Source organism: Jaculus jaculus, chromosome 20, assembly GCF_020740685.1.
Source record: "Jaculus jaculus isolate mJacJac1 chromosome 20, mJacJac1.mat.Y.cur, whole genome shotgun sequence".
NCBI classification, from domain to species: domain Eukaryota; kingdom Metazoa; phylum Chordata; class Mammalia; order Rodentia; family Dipodidae; genus Jaculus; species Jaculus jaculus.
In genome coordinates this window covers 17,415,306-17,433,729 of record NC_059121.1, presented here as the reverse complement: position 1 = coordinate 17,433,729, position 18,424 = coordinate 17,415,306, and the positions used below count along the sequence as shown (strand labels likewise).

Here is an 18,424-nt window from a genome sequence, read left to right as displayed (position 1 = left end):
AGAGGAATAAAGTCCAAGAAAAGAACTTTTAAGCAATCCTAGCTTAACACAGTGGTCCACACCCACCCCACAAACACAGGATCCAGCCGGAGCCCCTGACCGCTCTCGGCCACACCATGAGAATGCTTTATCTACCTACACCACACATGATCCTTGAAGATCCTTACCTCGACTGGGGACCAGCACCCTGGCCCACCTTTGTCATGATGGGGGAAAGGTCAAGGATTTTACCTAGTGCTAGCTGACCTTGGTGAGCCTCCCAATTCGGGGGTGGGGGGCGTGAGCTAGTGCGCACGGTTAAGGAGGGAGGCGCTCAGAAAGTATTGAGGACTTTCAGGGCAGAATTGCAATGCAGGAGAGACGGGGGATCAGAGAGAGTTGCAGGGCCGAGCGGATCAAGCGAGAGGAGAGGGACCCTAGGCGGGGAGAGCTCGGGAGGGCGCAGGCTGGCCCAGCCTTACCCCGGAGCTGGGGCGGGGACGGAGCCCAGTTCCCCCTCCCCATCCCCCGGGAGCTCCAAAGAGCGCTCCTCTACATCCGGTTAACTTTGAATCAGCGCTGGCTGATGAGGGAGGGTAAAGGGCCTTTTGGGGTTTTTTTTGTTGTTGTTGTTGTTTCTTAAATTTATCTCAATTTATTTATTTTACCACCGTCACACACCTCGGACGATGGTGAAACGACAAGGTTTTCTTTAGTCCACGTCCGGAACGACCTGTTTCACAGCTCAGCGTGGCATCCTCCCTTTCTTTCTCTCTCTCTCCCTCCCTCCCTCCCCGGGGCCACCAACCACCGGGACGGGATGCTGCAGCTCGGAGAAGCCAGAGAGCCCGGTTCCTGCAAAGAGTTCATTCCGGCGGGGACAGAACCAGAGACAGCGAGGGAGGAAGGAAGAAGGAGGGAAGAAACAAGGGGGGGAGAAAAGGGGGGGGAGGAGAGGGGATCGGGGAGATTTGGGACGAAGTGAAGCTGGCCAAGTGACCTCGGCGGCCAAGGTCGTACGCTGTCCCTCCTGGTGTCCCGGTGTCCAGCGCGGGCACCTCTGCGCTTCCCGCCCGGCGGGCCCGGACCACCGCCCGTCCATCTCCCACCACCACCACCACGCGCCCCTCGGCGATGCGCCCTGGGGCGCACGGCGCGGGCACCGGAGAACGCACCGGGGCACAGCGAGGACCCCTTTTTTCCCCCGGGGCCCTCTCTTCCTCGTCCTTCCCCCGGCACTCCTCCGGCGGCCCGGGGAAAGTTTGTCCGTCCGTCCCCCACCCCTCCACCACCCCGTTCCATGGAGCCCCCCCCCGCGCCGTCCCCTCCCGCACTCACCGCGCCCGCAGCCCCGGAGCCGAGCGCCTAGGGTGGGTGCTCCTCCGTCGGTCACAGCGGCCCCTGCTGCCCGGGCCGCCGACTAGACGCCGTTTGGGGCGGAGGCGGCGGGGTGTCACCTGCCCGCTTCTCCCACCCCGGTCGCCGCGTCACGCAGCGCCGCCCCGACCCCGCCCGAGGCCCGCCGCCAGCCGCCGCCAGGTGCCGCCACCGGGGACCAGCGCGCGCGCGCACAGCCACGCCGGGCCTGGATCCATCGCTTCCCGGACTACCACCCCGGAGGGGCCCACACGGTGCAGGGCGTGCAAACTGGTCGCGGTGCATGACTCAGGAAGGAATTGCAGGGAAATCTGCCATGGGGGAAAACCTGGCCTGGGTTTGGGCCCTGTGTGTGTTGGGTGGGGGGGAACCACTGGAGGAGAAAAAAAAAAAAAAGTCGGGGGGAGAGCTGTTGTTCTTGAAAGGATATTCACAAGGCTGGTTGACCTCTAAAAGGACAGACAAGGCTGGAGGGATGGTTTAGCGGTTAAGGTGCTTGCCTGGGAAGCCAAAGGACCTTGGTTCGATCCCTCAGGACGCACATAAGCCAGATGCACAAGGTGGCACATGTGGCTTGCGTTCATTTGCAGGGGCTGAAGGCCCTGGCGTGCCCATTTTCTCTTTCTCAAGCAAATAAAATAAATAATAATAATAAAAAAGTTTAAAATGAAAGACCAAAGATGGCCCTGAGAGCACAAGCTATTAGGGTCAGCTCATTTCCCTCTTACTATTAACAAAGGGCGATTGGGGCTGGAGAGATGGTTTAGTGGTTAAGCGCTTGCCTGCGAAGCCAAAGGACCAGGGTTTGATTCCCCAGGACCCACGTAAGCTAGATGCACACGTGGTGCATACATCTGGAGTTCATTTGCAGTGGCTAGAGGCCTGGGCACAACCATTGTCTCTGAGCTCCAACTGCCCCTTCCCCAATCTTCAAACAAATAATCCAAAGGTTGGAAGGATGGCTTAGCGGTTAAGGCATTTGCCTGCAAAGCCAAAGAACCCAGGTTCGATTCCCCAGGAAACACTTTAACCAGATGCACAAGGGGGTGCATGCCTCTGGAGTTCATTTGCAGTGGCTGGAGGCCCTGGTGCTCCCATTCTCTCCCTCTCTCTCTCTCTCTCTCTCTCTCTGTTACTTTTGATCTCGCTTTTGCTCTCGCTCTCTCCCTCTTTCTCTGTCAAATAAATAAATAAATAAATAAGTTTTTTAAAAAAGGTTTAAGCCACTGAGAAATCCTGCTGGAACTGAGCTGATAACCTCCTCCATGTAGACCAGCTGACAGAAAGCCGGAAGAAGGCATTCTGTACGCAATTCAGTAGGAGAGAGAGAAATCACCAGTGAAGATACCCAACAGTGGACACTGCAAGCCTTATATCTTGCCAGCCAGGCCAAATGAGCCAACAGGTGAGATAGTGGTACATCTGTCATGGTGAAAACCAACTGCCCTCTAATTGGACTGGAGGCCTGCTCCATGGAAGGGAATACATCCCTGATACTGAAAACCTACAACAGGGGTGTAATGTCTGCTGCTGTCTGGCTAAATGCATATACTATGCTCATCAAAGTGCCCAGTAAGCACTTATCTTAATGTTCATACCCTTATATTAATGCTACTCTTACTTTTGATTAAAGAAGCTTCTCTTTTCAGATGGCAGTGACCTTGGGATGACTAAGAAGGCATCATGGTGCTCAAAAGAAGTGACAGGAGTGCTCAACACTGCAATCACACCTTCCAAGGCTCAGGGTCTATGGCAGAAAGAATGTAAGAGCCAAAGAAAGGGTAGGACTCCTTACAACATGCTCCCCCCAGACACAAAATGGCCTGGATATACATGACCACACAGCACCTGACACTACCTATACAAGACCATCATAAGAGGAGGAAAAGATCATGACATCAAAATAAAAGAGAGACTGGTTGAGAGGGGGAGGGGATATGATGGAGATTGGAGTTTCAAAGGGGAAAATGGGGGAAGGGAGGGCAGTACCATGGGATATTGTTTACAATCATAGAAGTTGTTAATAAAAAAAATTGAGAGGCGGGTGTGGTGGCGCACGCCTTTAATCCCAGCACTCAGGAGGCAGAGGTAGGATCACTATGAGCTCGAGACCACCCTGAGACTGCATAGTGAATTCCAGGTCAGCCTGAGTGAGACTCTACCTCAAAAAAAATTGAAAAGAATAAAAGTTTTTTTTTTAAAAAAAGAAAAACAAGGTGATTGAGACTGGGGAGCTGTTTATAGGTGCTTACTTGCAAAGTCCCATGGCCTGGGTTCCATTCCCCAGGACCCACCTAAGCCACATACTCAAGGTGGCGCATGCACCTGTAGTTTGCAGTGGCTGGATGCCTTGGCATGCGCATCCCCCCCCCCTTTTCTCTCTCTCTCCTTGCAAATAAATGGTAAACTGCTGGAAATTTGGAGGTGGAAGGAGCTTTTAGAGCAATGATAAACAAGTCTGTAATTTCTTTATTCCTGGTTAGTCACCACAGAGGAAACAAAGTCTTGGGTATCTCCATATCTTCCGCAGAGGTTGTTGGATAGGAAGTCCAGAGTGGGATGAATGTTGGCCTGTGACTTTTGTTATGATGGTGATGATGTTATTAACCTTTGTAAATGATCTCTAATCGCTGTTCAATAGCTGGAAGGCAAAACAGAAGCCTTCCTGCCTGCTTCTCACAGCAAAGCCAGTAACTGGAATTGAACCTTCTTCCATGAGCCCCAATTACCTGATAAGTCCCCTGGCTGGCAGCCAGAGCCTCACCGCCTGCGAGAGCTGTTTGCCTGTGCTCTGAGTTCTCAGCCAGAAGTGAGGCCAAGTAGAGAACCAAGAAGAGAAGTTGACAGGTGGGGTAAATGAGAAGCTCTGTTTCCTTCCACGGTTTAATCTACTACATAGAAAATGAAGCTTCAGGGCTGGCGAGGAAAGGTGTTTACCCGCAACCTCCAATGAGCAGGGTTCGATTCCCCAGTACCCACGTAAAGCCAGATGCACAAAGTGGCGCATGTATCTGGAGTTTGTTTGCAGTGGTATGCCCTGCATCTCCTTCTTTTTCTCTGCTTGGAAATAAATAATATCTTAAAAGGAAAGAAAAGAAAATGAAACTTTAGTGTTTAGGTAAATGGGAGCCATCAACAAGACCACCAAAAACTATGAAATCTCAAAGTTAACAGTCTTCTACTTAAGCAAACTAAAGATTTCTCCCACTGGAGATGGTAGGGTACTTGCCCAGCATGTGTAGTCCACAACACACACACACACACACACACACATGCACTTGTTTAGATAAATTCTTTCACGTTATAAATACATTATTCAGTGGGAAGTCCTTTGGGAATTAAAGACAACTGCTTAGTGACTGACTTTTGAGTCTGTCACTATACCAATCTATATGAAATTCCAAACCTGCAGGGGAGTTAACTAGATTCATTCGAGAATATTCAAGGGTCACGACTTTGTAGGATGTGAAGATTCAACAGACAGCAACACAGACGAGCAAACAAAATTGTTCTGTTCTCAAGGACTGTACCTTAACTCTGGTTGGCGATAATCATACTGGAGAATAAACAAATTCTGTGCGTTGTGTCCGTGCTGTGACAAGTGCTGTGGAGAACAAGGGAGGCTTAGGGACTTTTGGAGGCGAGGAGCAGCATTGCTCTACTTTTTAAGGAAGGCTGAAGGGAAAGAGGACTTTTGGTTTTGTTTTGCTTTGCTTTGAGACTTGTGATGACGACAATGATGATGATGTCGTAATAGTCTCTACTGAAACTCATGATATAGGCTGGCTTGCCTCAGGTTTGTTGATCCTGCCACTCCAGGCTTCCCAGTGCTGGGAATACAGGTCATCAAAAGACTGTACTTGAGTCAAGACTTTCCAGACGGTGGCAAGATGTGTTGCTAGCCAGGTGGCAAGCATCGTAGCTAAGGCTTTTAAAGGCATGTGGATGCTTGTGACCCTACAGTTCTTAAAGGTAGGGGATGCTGAATGGACTTGAGTAGCACTGCAGTATTAAAAAAAAGGGCAAAGAAAAGCAGAGCGTGGTGGCGCACGCCTTTAAATCCCAGCACTCGGGAGGCAGAGGTAGGAGGATCACTGTGAGTTCGAGGCCACCCTGAGACTCCATAGTGAATTCCAGGTCAGCCTGAGCTAGAGTGAAACCCTAACTTGAAAAAACAACAACAACAAAAAAAGGTCAAAGACTTAAGGAAACAGTTTCTAGAGAAGTGACACCATCTAGCTTTTTCCTAAAAATTTTAATTTTTTAAAAAATCTTATTGGAGATTAATGCCGGTATGTTGTTAACAAATATGCTTCACATTTACTTATGATGGGAGCCATTTCCTAACCAAATTACTACTTTCTAGCGGAGAAGTCACATGCTACCACATACTGACTCAACTTTCATGTTATCCATGATGTTGAACCTGGGAGGCATTTTTTTTTTTTAATTTTTAAATTTTTATTAACATTTTCCATGATTATAAAAAACTATTCCATGGTAATTCCATTCCTCCCCACCCCCACAATTTCCCCTTTGAAATTCCATTCTCCATCATATTACCTCCATGGGAGGCATTTTTAATGGACCAAATTTTCAGGAAAATTGGGGTTTTGATTCCTTTTTGGTTTTTTAAGTTCTATACACTGTGTTGAATGTACTTTTTTTTGCAACAATTTTGGACATTGGGTTAATGATGCAGGTACTGAACTTGATTGCTGGCTAATTGTGCCTTTCTGTTGCTGAATTAAGCGATGCCGTGTATACTGTGAGGTAAAACATATGTCAAGCTAACAGTGAACCACCCTAAAATCTTTAGTCTTTATTTAGAAGGAAATGTGGAATGGGCTAAAATTTCTTGCTAATTTATTGGAAAGCTAAATGGATAAATATTTCCATTTTTGTAGGTATTTTTCTGTGGATTGTAAGTTACAGGAACAATATATATTTTTTGTACATTGTCTTGATTGTTTATATGTCAGGTAGGTATTTCCAGTGAGTGGAAATGGTAGTTGAAACTTATAGATGGGACAATGCACTTGTATCCTATGTAAAAGAATGATTTTTCTAAATTATTTGGAAAGGATTGTATCTCCTATTGTTACCTTTTAATCCCCACTCTTTAGTAACCCTAAGATTAAATTATAAAAAGCAGTTTAGATTCTATTTTTTTCCACCTTATTTTCACAGTGGAAACATTGAGTGTAGTATTAAACTATTTTTTCTGTCTGTGCCTTTATATTTTGAAGCGTAATTATAATTAGGTTAATATTACATTTATTTCATAAAGAAAATTAACTTTCCATATAAATGGAAATCAGGTAAGGGGTTACTGATTTTAGTGCAATATCCATGATCATTTAGAAGTATCAGCTAAGATATTTCTATTTTGGACAGCATACCTATTTGAGCTCATATTTTTATAATTCTGATTGTAAGCTTAAGGGCATAGTAGTTTTTATCAAAAATGAATCTGATCACTTTAAGCAACTAGATTTGAGTTCTTTACCTGTTAAAAGAAACCAGGACCCTTTAGAAACCTGTTGGTAAGCTGGAAAATGTGGGAAGAATTTCTCTTTCAAAATATGTAGGTTAGTAAATTGAATTTTATGGACTATTCCCCGCACTTTGGGTCTATCGGAGAGAGAGAGAGAATTGGTGTGCCAGGGCCTCCAGCCACTGTAATTGAACTCACAGATGCCTGCGCTATCTGTGCACATGTGTGAGCTTGCATGCTGGCATCACTTTGTGTGTCTGGCTTATGTGGGATCTGGAGAGTTGAACATGAGTCCTAAGGCTTTGCAAGCAAGCACATTAACTGCTGAGCCATCTCTCAGGCCATTTCTCCTCTTTTTTGAAACAAGATCTTTATTATTATTATTATTATTATTATTATTATTATTATTATTGAATTATTTTACTTATTGAAGGAAGTGCAGAGCCAAGGAAAGGCACCCACGTGGTTAGAAATCCCATTAGGAGGGCCTGGAAAAACTGCAGAGAGAAAAGAAAGTTCAAGGAGCTGCTGCCATGCAGGGAGCTGGAGGGGATCAAGAACCCTTGTGGGGAGTAAGGGTTAAGGGGAACCTCCCAGTGGGCCTGGAACTCACCCACAGCTGGAAGTTCCTAAGTGGTCCAAGCAGGATTTTTCTTTATAGCACAGGCTGGCTTCAAATTTACAATCCCAAGTAATGGTATTATAGACCTATGCCAACATGCCTGGCTAGAGGAAGGGCAGATGCGAGCAGGTTTGATTAGGAGACTCTTGCACAAGCCCAATAAGGAATAAAGCTGCCTTCAATAGGTTGGCAGTAATGAAAAGGTCAGATGTTAAAACTACATTCCAGCCGGGCATGGTGGCGCATTTGGGAGGCAGCGGTAGGAGGATCACTGTGAGTTCAAGGCCACCCTGAGACTACATAGTGAATTCCAGGTCAGCCTGGGCTAGAGGAAAACTCTACCTCGAACCCCCCCCCCAAAAAAAAACCCTACATTCTGAAGATAGTATCAACAGGATTTCCCAAAGATCTGAGGGGATGTGAGAGAAAAGTGGTAGAGAGGTATCAAAACTGACTCCAAGAGGCTAGAGAGATGGCTTAGTGGTTAAGGCACTGGCCTGTGAAGCCTAAGGACCCATGTCTGACTGCCCAGACCCCAACTATGCCAGAGGCACAAAGGCTACACGTGGGCATGAAGTGGTGCAGGCTGGAGGCCCTGGGGTGCCAAGTCTCTTCCTCCCAGCTCTCTCTCATAAGTGAAATAAAATAAAGAAGAGGAAATGCCTGCAAGGTGTTTGCCTTTAGCAAATGGAAGGAAATCATTGCCAGCATCGCAAAGGAAGTCTGAGAGAAAAGAGCTGGGCAAGGGGCCAGAATTTACTGGGGGACTGAGAAAACTGGTACCCAAGTGGGCCTCTCCGGTAGGTAGTTGGTTAGGCCAGTTTCAAGTTCAAGGGAAAAGTTTGGGCTTGGCAATATAAATTTAGGACTTGTCAGTGTTGCCAATAATATTTAATTTTTATTTTATTTATTTATTTGAGAGAGAGAGTATGTGTGAAAGAAAATGGACACTGCAAACGAACTCCAGACACATGCACAGCTGTGTGCATCTGGCTTGAGTACTGGGGAATTGAACCTGGGTCCTTAGGCTTCACAGGCAAGCACCATAAACGGCGAAGCCATCTCTCCAGCCCTCCGATAAAATTTAAAGATGTGAGGGTGCGCAGGGAGAAGGGGGGGAAAAGAGAAGGACTATGGAAGTGGGCTCCCAGGGTGTTCCAGCGAGACGCTAAGGGCAGTGAGGAGCAGTGGGTGGGCGAGAGGGCAGGCAGGGCAGGGGTGGGTCCTGGAAGGTGGAGGTCATGTAGGGAAAGCGGTGATGCTGCTGCATAGGAATTCACTCTGGGGAGGGCCAAGAGGGTGCTAAGGGCTAGAACGTGACCATCGAGGCAGCAATATGGAAGTCCTCAGTTGACCTTGAGAACTTCAGAGAAATGGAAAGTGTAAACATGCAACCAGTGAGTTTCAGGAGCAGATGAGAAACTGGGGAATAGCAGTTTAGGCTGTTTGTTATAGGCATTTATTGAGGCCATTCAAGGGACCAAGAGGATCTGGGTAAAACACTGACATTGGTCACCATCTCATTAATATTTTCCAAATTTAACTTTTTTTTTGTTGTTGTTTCTTGAGATAGGGTCTCGCTCTAGCCTAGGCTGGCCTGGAATTCAGGGTGGCCTTGAACTAATGGCAATTCTCCTACCTCTGCCTCCCGAGCGCTGGGATTGAAGGTGTGCACCACCACGCCTAGCTAATCTGACTATACATATTTTTATTATTTTTTTTAAGCAGAGAGAAAGAGAGGGAGAGAAAGAACGGGCATGCCAGGCCCTCCAGCCACTGAAAACAAACTCCAGACACATGCATCACTATGTGCATCGGGCTTTACGTGGATACTGGGGAATCAAACCAGCTCCCGGCTTTGCAGGCAAGCTCTAAAAACACTGTGCGATCTCTCCCACCCCAAATCTTACATTTTTATTTTATTTTGTTATTATTTATTTTGAGAGAGAGAGAGAAAGAGATAGAGAGGGAAAGGGAGAGAATGCATGCAAACAAACTTCACACGCGTGCGCCCCCTTGTGCATCTGGTTAACGTGGGTCCTGGGGAATCGAGCCTTGAACCGGGGTCCTCAGGCTTCACAGGCAAGCGCTTAACTGCTTCAAGCCCTGAACATACATTCTTACACTTAGCAGGCAAGTGCCTTAACTGCTAAGCCATCTCTCCACCCCCAAGTATGATATTTTTTTTAAAAAAATATGACCCTTGGAGCTCCAGTCTATCCTTTTATTATCCCAAAGGGAATGCTAAACAGCAAAGTAACATTTCTATGCATATTTTATACTTTATATATATATATATATGCTTTAATTTTGCATGGGTATGGTTACATCTTATATAACTAGAATATTGTATGTATTGTTGTGAAGCTTTGTTTTTCAATAAATCTTTTTAAAAGATTTATTCGTGTTAACACATGTTCTTATTCATTCCTTTAATCATATACAGCGTTGAATGAATGAACCATTTATACATTTAAAGGCTAACTGAAACAGGGTGCTAGGGGTTCAGGAAAGTCCTTGAACCCCAAACCCTGTGTTCATGTTCTATTTAACCAAGGAGTTGTGTAAACCAAACTGTGAAGTATAATTATTAAATTATTATATTTAGCCAGGTTTGGTGGCACATGCCTTTAATCCCTGCACTCCAGAGGCAGAGGTAGGAGGATCACCGTAAGTTCGAGGCCACCCTGAGACTACATTGTGAATTCTAGGTCAGCCTGGGCTAGTTTGAGACCCTACCTCAAACCCCCCACCCTCCAAAAAAAATATTATATTTATGTAGAGAAGTACAGAGCCAAGGGAAGGAAAATGGATACACCCACATGGCCCAAGAGCCTATGTGGTGGGGCTGGATAAACTGTAGAGAGGGTAGAAAAAAGAACACAAAGAGCTTCTGCCATGTGGAGGGCAGGAAGGGGTAAAGAGCCCATGTGGGAAGAGGGGGCTCTTTCATCATCTCAGCCTAGCCAGACCAAAATGAGGGGAAACTCACCAGAACCACGAGTGGTCAGACAACCCAAAGAGCTTGCCTTTCCCTCATAAATACCATAACCTTATGGTAGTGAGCCCCACCTTCCTGCTCAGGTGAGCCAGAGAGACAGTGGACTGGTCTGGGCTAGGGGCTGTCTCAGGAAGAGGCTAGCCATGGTACTAAATTCTGTGGGCTGAACTTGACCAACCACAATGTTAGGATTAAATCCTAGGAAAAGAGTCCTCCTTCCCAGGAGAGGCCCAGCTTATTTCTGGAAAAACTGATCTAGGGAAGAGATAAAAAGTCAGAGCAGGCCGGGTGTGGTGGGCACGCCTTTAATCCCAGCACTGGGAAGGCAGAGGTAGGAGGATTGCCTTGAGTTCGAGGCCACCCTGAGATTGCATAGTGAATTCCAGGTCAGCATGGGCTAGAGTGAGACCCTACCTCAAAAGAAAAAAAAAAAAAAGTCAGATCATACTTTGTTCTCTAGCAAAGTGGAGACTGTAAGGATACTTTCAGGGGCCCAGTCACCCTAAAATTGCCTAAAATTGCTACCTGACTCCTTCTCATTGCCCCCTCTCCTGAGAAGACACTCTTTAACTGCTGTTCGTGGAAAGAGGATGATGACCCATCAGTCTTTACTGCTTCCAGCTGAACATCATAGAGTAATTGGAGTTAGTCTCTCCCAGAGGGGGGACTGTCTAAAAAACCCTGAAAGCGTATTGACGGAGTACAGGAAGAAAGTCCTGGAAGAAAATGTTGGAAGAAAGAATAAAAGCAAAGAGTTAAGGGAAGGGGGCACACAGCAAACTGTTTACCTTTAGGGCTTCTATTTTAGTAGACCAAAAACCTTAGTGTGCCCTGCCAACTTACTGGTTTTAAAGCACCAATAGTCTAAAAATGTTTTTCAATGTTATGATAATTTAGACTGTTTTTACTCCATCTATCGGCTTAAAATATGCCATATGGCGTGATGAGTAAAACTGAGGTATAACAATTTATCTTGCTCTCAGAAAGCCCCAGGAGGGCCAAATCTATCAAAATACTTGATTATAACCCTCTACATTTCAGGATAAAAACTATTCAAATAGAAATACTACTATAATTGTATCTAATCAAATGACTACATATTATCAACAAAAGCTACACACACACACACACACACACACACACAATTAGTTTGTTTGTTTGTTTCTTGTTTTTTGTTTTTTGTTTTTTTTTGAGGTAGGGTCTCATTCTAGCCTAGGCTGACCTGGAATTCACTTGGCCTTCGGGGTGGCCTTGAACTCACAGGGATCCTCCTACCTGTGCCTCCCAAGTGCTAGGATTAAAGGTGTATGCCATCGCGCCTGGCAACAAAAGCGACATTTAATGATGCAATTGAAATTAACAATTATAGTAACAATTATGAAAACATAAAAACGTTTATATTTTAAGACTTTATGTAGCTCTCACCCCTTTTTGAAATGTTTCCCATAGACTATATGTTACTTGCTATAGCAGACAGCTTCAGGTTTGCTGAGGTGAACTTCCAGACCAGGCACAGTTATGGAGGGAGGGATATTAATTGAAGTTTACAGATCCAGGGGAAGTTCCATAATGGCAGAAGAAGCTGGTCTACTCTTACAGGACCAGGCAGAGAAAGAGAGAGAAGCACAAGCCAAAAAGTCAAAAGCTAAAAGCCACACAGCAAAGCACAATCCAGGAACTCCAGCGAGGCACCCTTTTCATATCTTTAGATTGGAGTCTCAATCCCATCACACCTTAGGGCCCTAAGATCCACCTAGTGACACTGCCTCCAGCCAGGTGGCTCCAGAGGTAAACTACAAACTAATAATACAATGAGTATATTGTATAATACAATATTGTATATATTGTATAATAATACAATGTATATGAGTATATTGGGGGCCATCTATTCAAACTACCACATTCTGCCCTTGGCCCCCAATAGATTCATAACCATTGCACATTATAAATTGTACTCAGTCCATTTTCAAAGGTCCCCACAAACTTGACCAAGTTAAGACAGTGAGTCCTATAAAAATCAAACAACTTAAATACGTTCAACATATAAAGGCACAGAGCAAACGTTTTCAACTGGTATAAGGTATAGTAAGGAGAGAGTAAAACAATGTAAACTCAACCACTACCAAACAAATGTTAAACTTTTGCAGTTCAAGTTCAATGTGACTAGAGTTTCCAGACTTTCCACTTCCACTCCTCCAGCTAGGCAGAGGAGGCAGGGAACACTTCCATCCCAGGCCAACAGTGCACTCCATGGTGGCCCTCCCATAGTCCTGGTATAGCCAAAACATCTTCAGGTCTTCATGCAAACCATGGTCCATATTCCAAAGGCTCTTTCAGCCTATCAGGGCATTAGGCCCTGCCTCATGCCACATCTCAACAGCAGCTCCTGGAACCGTGTGCAATTCATGACCACTCCATGTATTTTTCATGCTTCCAAAGCTAATACCAGGTGTGTAGGACATGGCCATATTTTAATTCAAGGACAAAATAAATGAAATAAATTGTAACCTTGAAAAGCAGGTTCCTTCTCCATTCAACTCTTTTCTTTGTAGTCTCAGGGTGGCCTCCAGGCAGGTGGCTCCAGATGTAAACTTCAAACTAAATAAAACACTGAATATGGGCTGGAGAGATGGCTTATCAGTTAAGTGCTTGCCTGTGAGCCTAAGTTTGAGGCTCGATTCCTCAGGACCCACATTAGCCAGATGCATAAAGAGGTGCAAGCATCTCAAGTTCATTTGCAGTGGCTGGAGACCCTGATGTTCCTATTCTCTCTCTCTCTATCTGCCTCTTTCTCTCTCTGTCACTTTCAAATAAATAAATGAAAATAAACAAAATAAAAAAAAAAACACTGAATATATTGGGGGCCATCTATTCAAATAACCACACTTGCACTGTATGGTATGCTAAGGTTTTTATTTATTTATTTATTTAATTTGCAAGCCTCCAGCCACTATGAACAAACTCCAGGTGCATGTGGCACCACATGAATATGGCTTCATGAGGTAACTGGGGAATTGAACCCCGGGCCTCCCTCATTCACAGTGAGAACCTTGGTACCCTTCCTTCATCCAGCTCAAGGAAATCTTCAGACTGTGTGTGCTGGAGGCACAAGATGAGTGAGATTCTGACTTCTCTAATTTGCATTTAGAAGGGAAGGATTTTCCAGGAATTATACACAAATTCATATTCTCTTGTTTCTGTTTGTGAGTCTACATTGATATACTAGGATAGTGATCTTAGTAAAAGATTTAGAAAAAAAAAGCCGGGCGTGGTGGCGCACACCTTTAATCCCAGCACTTGGGAGGCAGAGGTAGGAGGATCGCCATGAGTTCGAGGCCACCCTGAGACTCCATAGTGAATTCCAGGTCAGCCTGGGCTAGAGTGAGACCCTGCCTCGAAAACCAAAAAAAAAAATTAAAAAAATTAAAAAAAAATCTCACCTTGTAGAAAGTAGAAAATGGTGAGCCTTGCCTTTGGCCTTTCTTTGATATATATGTGTGTGTGTGTGTGTGTGGATTTATTTTATTTTATTTTATTGGTTTTTCAAGGTAGGGTCTCCGTCTCGGCCAAACTGACCTGGAATTTGCTATGTAGTCTCAGGGTGGCCTTGAACTCACAGTGATCCTCCTACCTCTGCCTCCTGAGTGCTGGATTTCTTCCTTAATGAGTCATACAAGCCTCACTTTGATTATTATCTCCCAGCCAGACCCTTTCTTCTGCTATTACTTCCACCTCAGCGTTCAAAATGGTGAACGCTCATGTCGCTCTGTTCAAAACTATCCAAGCTTTCCCTATGTTTCAGAGAATAAGCCAGTCTTTTCAATTATCTGTCAGAACCTTTGCCATCTGTCCCTTCTCATGATGTCTTGTTCTTACCCCCTAATAATCTCTCCCCACCTTGTTTTTTTTTTCCCCCCAAGGTAGGGTCTCGCTCTAGCCCAGGCTGTCCTAGAATTCACTATGTAGTTTCAGTCCTGCCTTGAACTCACAGTGATCCTCCTACCTTGGCCAATTTCTGCAGCAGAGAGCCTCGAGTTGCTGGGATGAACTTGCAAATCAGGTACTGGTATGGAGGAAGGGATATTCACTTCCTAATGGCAGAAGAATCTGGCCTGTTCTCACAGGTGGAAGCCAAGAGCGAGTGAAGAACCACAGATGCAAAATGCAAAAGCCGCACCACGCAGCACACTTACGAACTCCAGGCAAAGCTCAAGCACTTTGCATATCTTTAGACTGGAATTCCAAGCCCACCTCCACACCTTATGGCTGGAACCAAGGATCCACCCACAGTGAAACTTCCTACAGCCAGGTGGCTGCAGATCTAAATTACAAACTTTAGTAAAATCCTGAATATATTGGGGGCTGTCCATTCAAACTACCACATTCTGTCCCTGGTCCCCCAATAGAGGAGTACCTGGGTCTGGCGAACTGAACCCAGGACAGCAGGCTTTGCAAGCAAGGGCCTTTAACTGCTAAGCCAACTCTCCAGCCAGAGCATAGTATTTTTTAAAATTTATTGGTTATTTATTTATTTATTTGCAAGGAGAGAGAGAGAGAAGAGGCACACCAGCATCTTTAGCCTCTGCAGAGGAACTCCAGATGCATGTGCCACCTTGTACATTTGGCTTTACGTGCCAAATAGACAGTCAGGGAAAATTCCTGCTGCTTCTGGTAGGAGATGTTCCTTTGAAGAAACAGGCTTCTCTTTCAGGACTAGGGGAATATAGTTGCTGAGGACAATAGCTGAGATCACATCTAGGTCCTCATTCAGCTCAGATGGCCCGGGCCACCAAAGTCACCTGACACCGTTTATTACTCCCACCTTGAAATGCCATCTCCACTTCCTTCTTGGAGAACCACAGCTTTTCTCTTCTTCTGGAAAGTCCTCCTTGGGCACACCGGCACTTCCCTGAGACCTGTTCTCTAAACCCAGGAATGGCCCTACGTTCCATTCTTGCTGTCTTCTCCCACCTCCACAGAGGATCTGAGACTCGCCATCTGGAACAGCCCGAATGTCTATCTCCTGAGTGTGTCTCCTTGAAGCCCAAAGGTGCTGTTCCAATGGCTAATATGCACTTAAGTGTCCAAAACAGAACTTCTGATGTGTCCCCTCTCCCCATGGTCTTTTCCCAGCTCACTTAATTGCACTCACCCTTAGTTACTCAAGCCGAAGATCATGGAGTTGTCTTAGACAGTTCTGTTCCTCTCTGCCAACTCCACCTTTTTATTTTTTATTTATTTTATTTTATTTTTTATTTGAGAGCGACAGACACAGGGAGAAAGACAGATAGAGGGAGAGAGAGAGGATGGGCGCACCAGGGCTTCGAGCCTCTGCAAACGAACTCCAGACGCGTGCACCCCCTTGTGCATCTGGCTAACGTGGGACCTGGGGAACCGAGCCTCAAACCGGGGTCCTTAGGCTTCACAGGCAAGCGCTTAACCGCTAAGCCATCTCTCCAGCCCCCAACTCCACCTTCTGAATACACCTGAAACCACTCCTTGCTGCCTCCACAGTCTCTACTGTCATCTGCTTGTGCCATTTCAGTAGCCTCTTAACGAATTCCTTTTCTTTTTTTTAAATTTTAATAAGCATTTTCCATGATCATAAAAAAGATATCCCACAAAGAACTCAAAAAGTTAAATTATAAGGAATCAAACAAGCCAATAAAAAAATGGGCTATGGAGCTACATAGAGCATTCTCAAAGGAAGAAATACAAATGGCATATAAGCATCTAAAAAAATGTTCTACGTCACTAGTCATCAGGGAAATGCAGATTAAAACTACATTGAGATTCCATCTCACTCCTGCCAGATTGGCCACCATCATGAAAACAAATGATCATAAATGTTAGGCGGGATGTGGAAAAAGAGGAACCCTTCTACACTGCTGGTGGGAATGCAATCTGTTCCAGCCATTGTGGAAATCACTGTGGAGGTTCCTGAAACAGCTAAAGATTGATCTACCATATGACCCAGCTATAGCACTCCTAGGCATATATCCGAAGGACTCATCTCATTGCCTTAGAAGTACATGCTCAACCATGTTTATTGCTGCTCAATTTATAATAGCTGGGAAATGGAACCAGCCTAGATGTCCCTCAACTGATGAGTGGATAATGAAGATGTGGCACATTTATACAATGGAGTTCTACTCAGCGGTAAAGAAAAATGAAGTTATGAAATTTGCAGAAAAATGGATGGACCTGGAAAGGATTATACTAAGTGAGGCAACCCAGGCCCAGAAAGCCAAGCGCCACATGTTCTCTCTCATATGTGGATCCTAGCTACAGATGACTGGGCTTCTGCGTGAGAATGAAAATACTTAGTAGCAGAGGCCAGTAAGTTAAAAAGGAGACATAAAGGGAACAGAAAGGAAGGGAGGAGGGTACTTAATAGGTTGACATTGTATATATGTAAGTACAATGATTGAGATGGGGAGGTAATATGATGGAGAATGGAATTTCAAAGGAGAAAGTGTGTGTGGGGGGAGGGAATTAACATGGGATTTTTTAATAATCATGGAAAATGCTAATAAAAATTAAAAAAAAGAAAAAAGATATCCCATGGCAATTCCCTCCCCCTCCCACTTTCCTCTTTGAAATTCCATTCTCTGTCATATTACCTCCCCATCTCAATCATTGATATATACAATGTCAACCTATTAAGTACCCTCCTCCCTTCCTTTCTCTTCCCTTTATCTTTTCTTTTTTAAATTTAAATATCTACTTAGGGCTGGAGAAATGGCCTAGCAGTTAAGGCACTTGCCTGTGAAGCCTAAGAATTCATGTTCAAATTTCCAGGTCCCATGTAAGCCACATGCACAGGGACACAAGAGTGCAATATTGCACACGGACCCAAGGGGACACACAGGTCTGGAGTTCACTTCCAGCGGCTGAAGACCCTAGCATGCCCTCTCTCTCTCCCTCTTTCTCTCGCAAATAAAATTAAAGAAGTCACTTATTTATTTACAAGCAGAGAGAGAGAGAGAGAAGAGAAATGGAGAGAATGGGTGCATCAGAACTTCCAGCCACTGCAAACGGATCCCAGATGCATGCACCACTTTGTGCATCTGGCTTTATGTGCGTACAAGGGAACTGAACCCAGGTCGTTAGGTTTTGCAGGCAAGCACCTGAACCACCGAGCCATCTTTTAAAAAAGGTACAGGGCTGGAGGAATAGCATAGCAATTAAGGCGTTTGTCTGCAAAGCCAAAGGATCCAGGTTCGATTCCCAGGACCCATGTAAGCCACATGCACAAGGGAACGCATGCATCTAGAATTTGTTTGCAGTGGCTGGAGGCCCTGGCGCATCCATTCTTTCTCTTTGTCTCTCCCTCCCTGCCTATTTCTTTCTCTCAAATAAATAAAGAAAAATAAAATATTAAAAAAAAAAGAGGAGCCGGGCGTGGTGGCGCACGCCTTTAATCCCAGCACTCGGGAGGCAGAGGTAGGAGGATCGCTGTGAGTTTGAGGCCTCCCTGAGACTACATAGTGAATTCCAGGTCAGCCTGGGCTAGAGTGAGACCCTGCCTCGAAAAACAAAAACGAAACAAAATAACCAAAAAAGAAAACAAACAAACAAAAAGGATGACTACTTGTCATGGGAAACTTTTTTTATGAGGAGATGTCTGTTCACCCCAGATAGGGCGCAGGTAACAGACAAAGTACAAATGCACCCAAACCAGTTGGGTGAACCAATGACTTTATTGGGGTTACTTACAGAGGAAGATGAAGGGCTGCTTACAGGAGCTATAGATGACTGGAAGGCAGTGGCGTCGCTGGGAAGCCCACCCTGGCATAGGTGGTGACTTGCGGGCAGCTCACAGGGTCTTCGGCACGCGAGGACGGTTGAGGCAGCCAGCCCGGCAGAGGGGGGCACCGCCCACCCCCAGGCAGTTGTCTACGCTTTTGTCTAAGCTTTTAAGTTTTAGCTCTCCCAGACTTCTTAA

At 45.4% G+C, this 18,424-nt stretch overlaps 1 protein-coding gene across 1 annotated transcript in view; it reads right to left on the bottom strand.

Annotated features, from left to right (window-relative positions):
• Positions 1-1,381, bottom strand: part of Elovl7 (ELOVL fatty acid elongase 7) — a 92,234-nt gene extending 90,853 nt beyond the window's left edge. The window contains exon 1 of the mRNA XM_045138993.1: positions 1,318-1,381. The gene's annotated coding sequence lies outside the window, so the exon portion shown is untranslated. The remainder of the gene's footprint in view (positions 1-1,317) is intronic.
• Between the last annotated feature and the right edge of the window lie 17,043 nt (positions 1,382-18,424).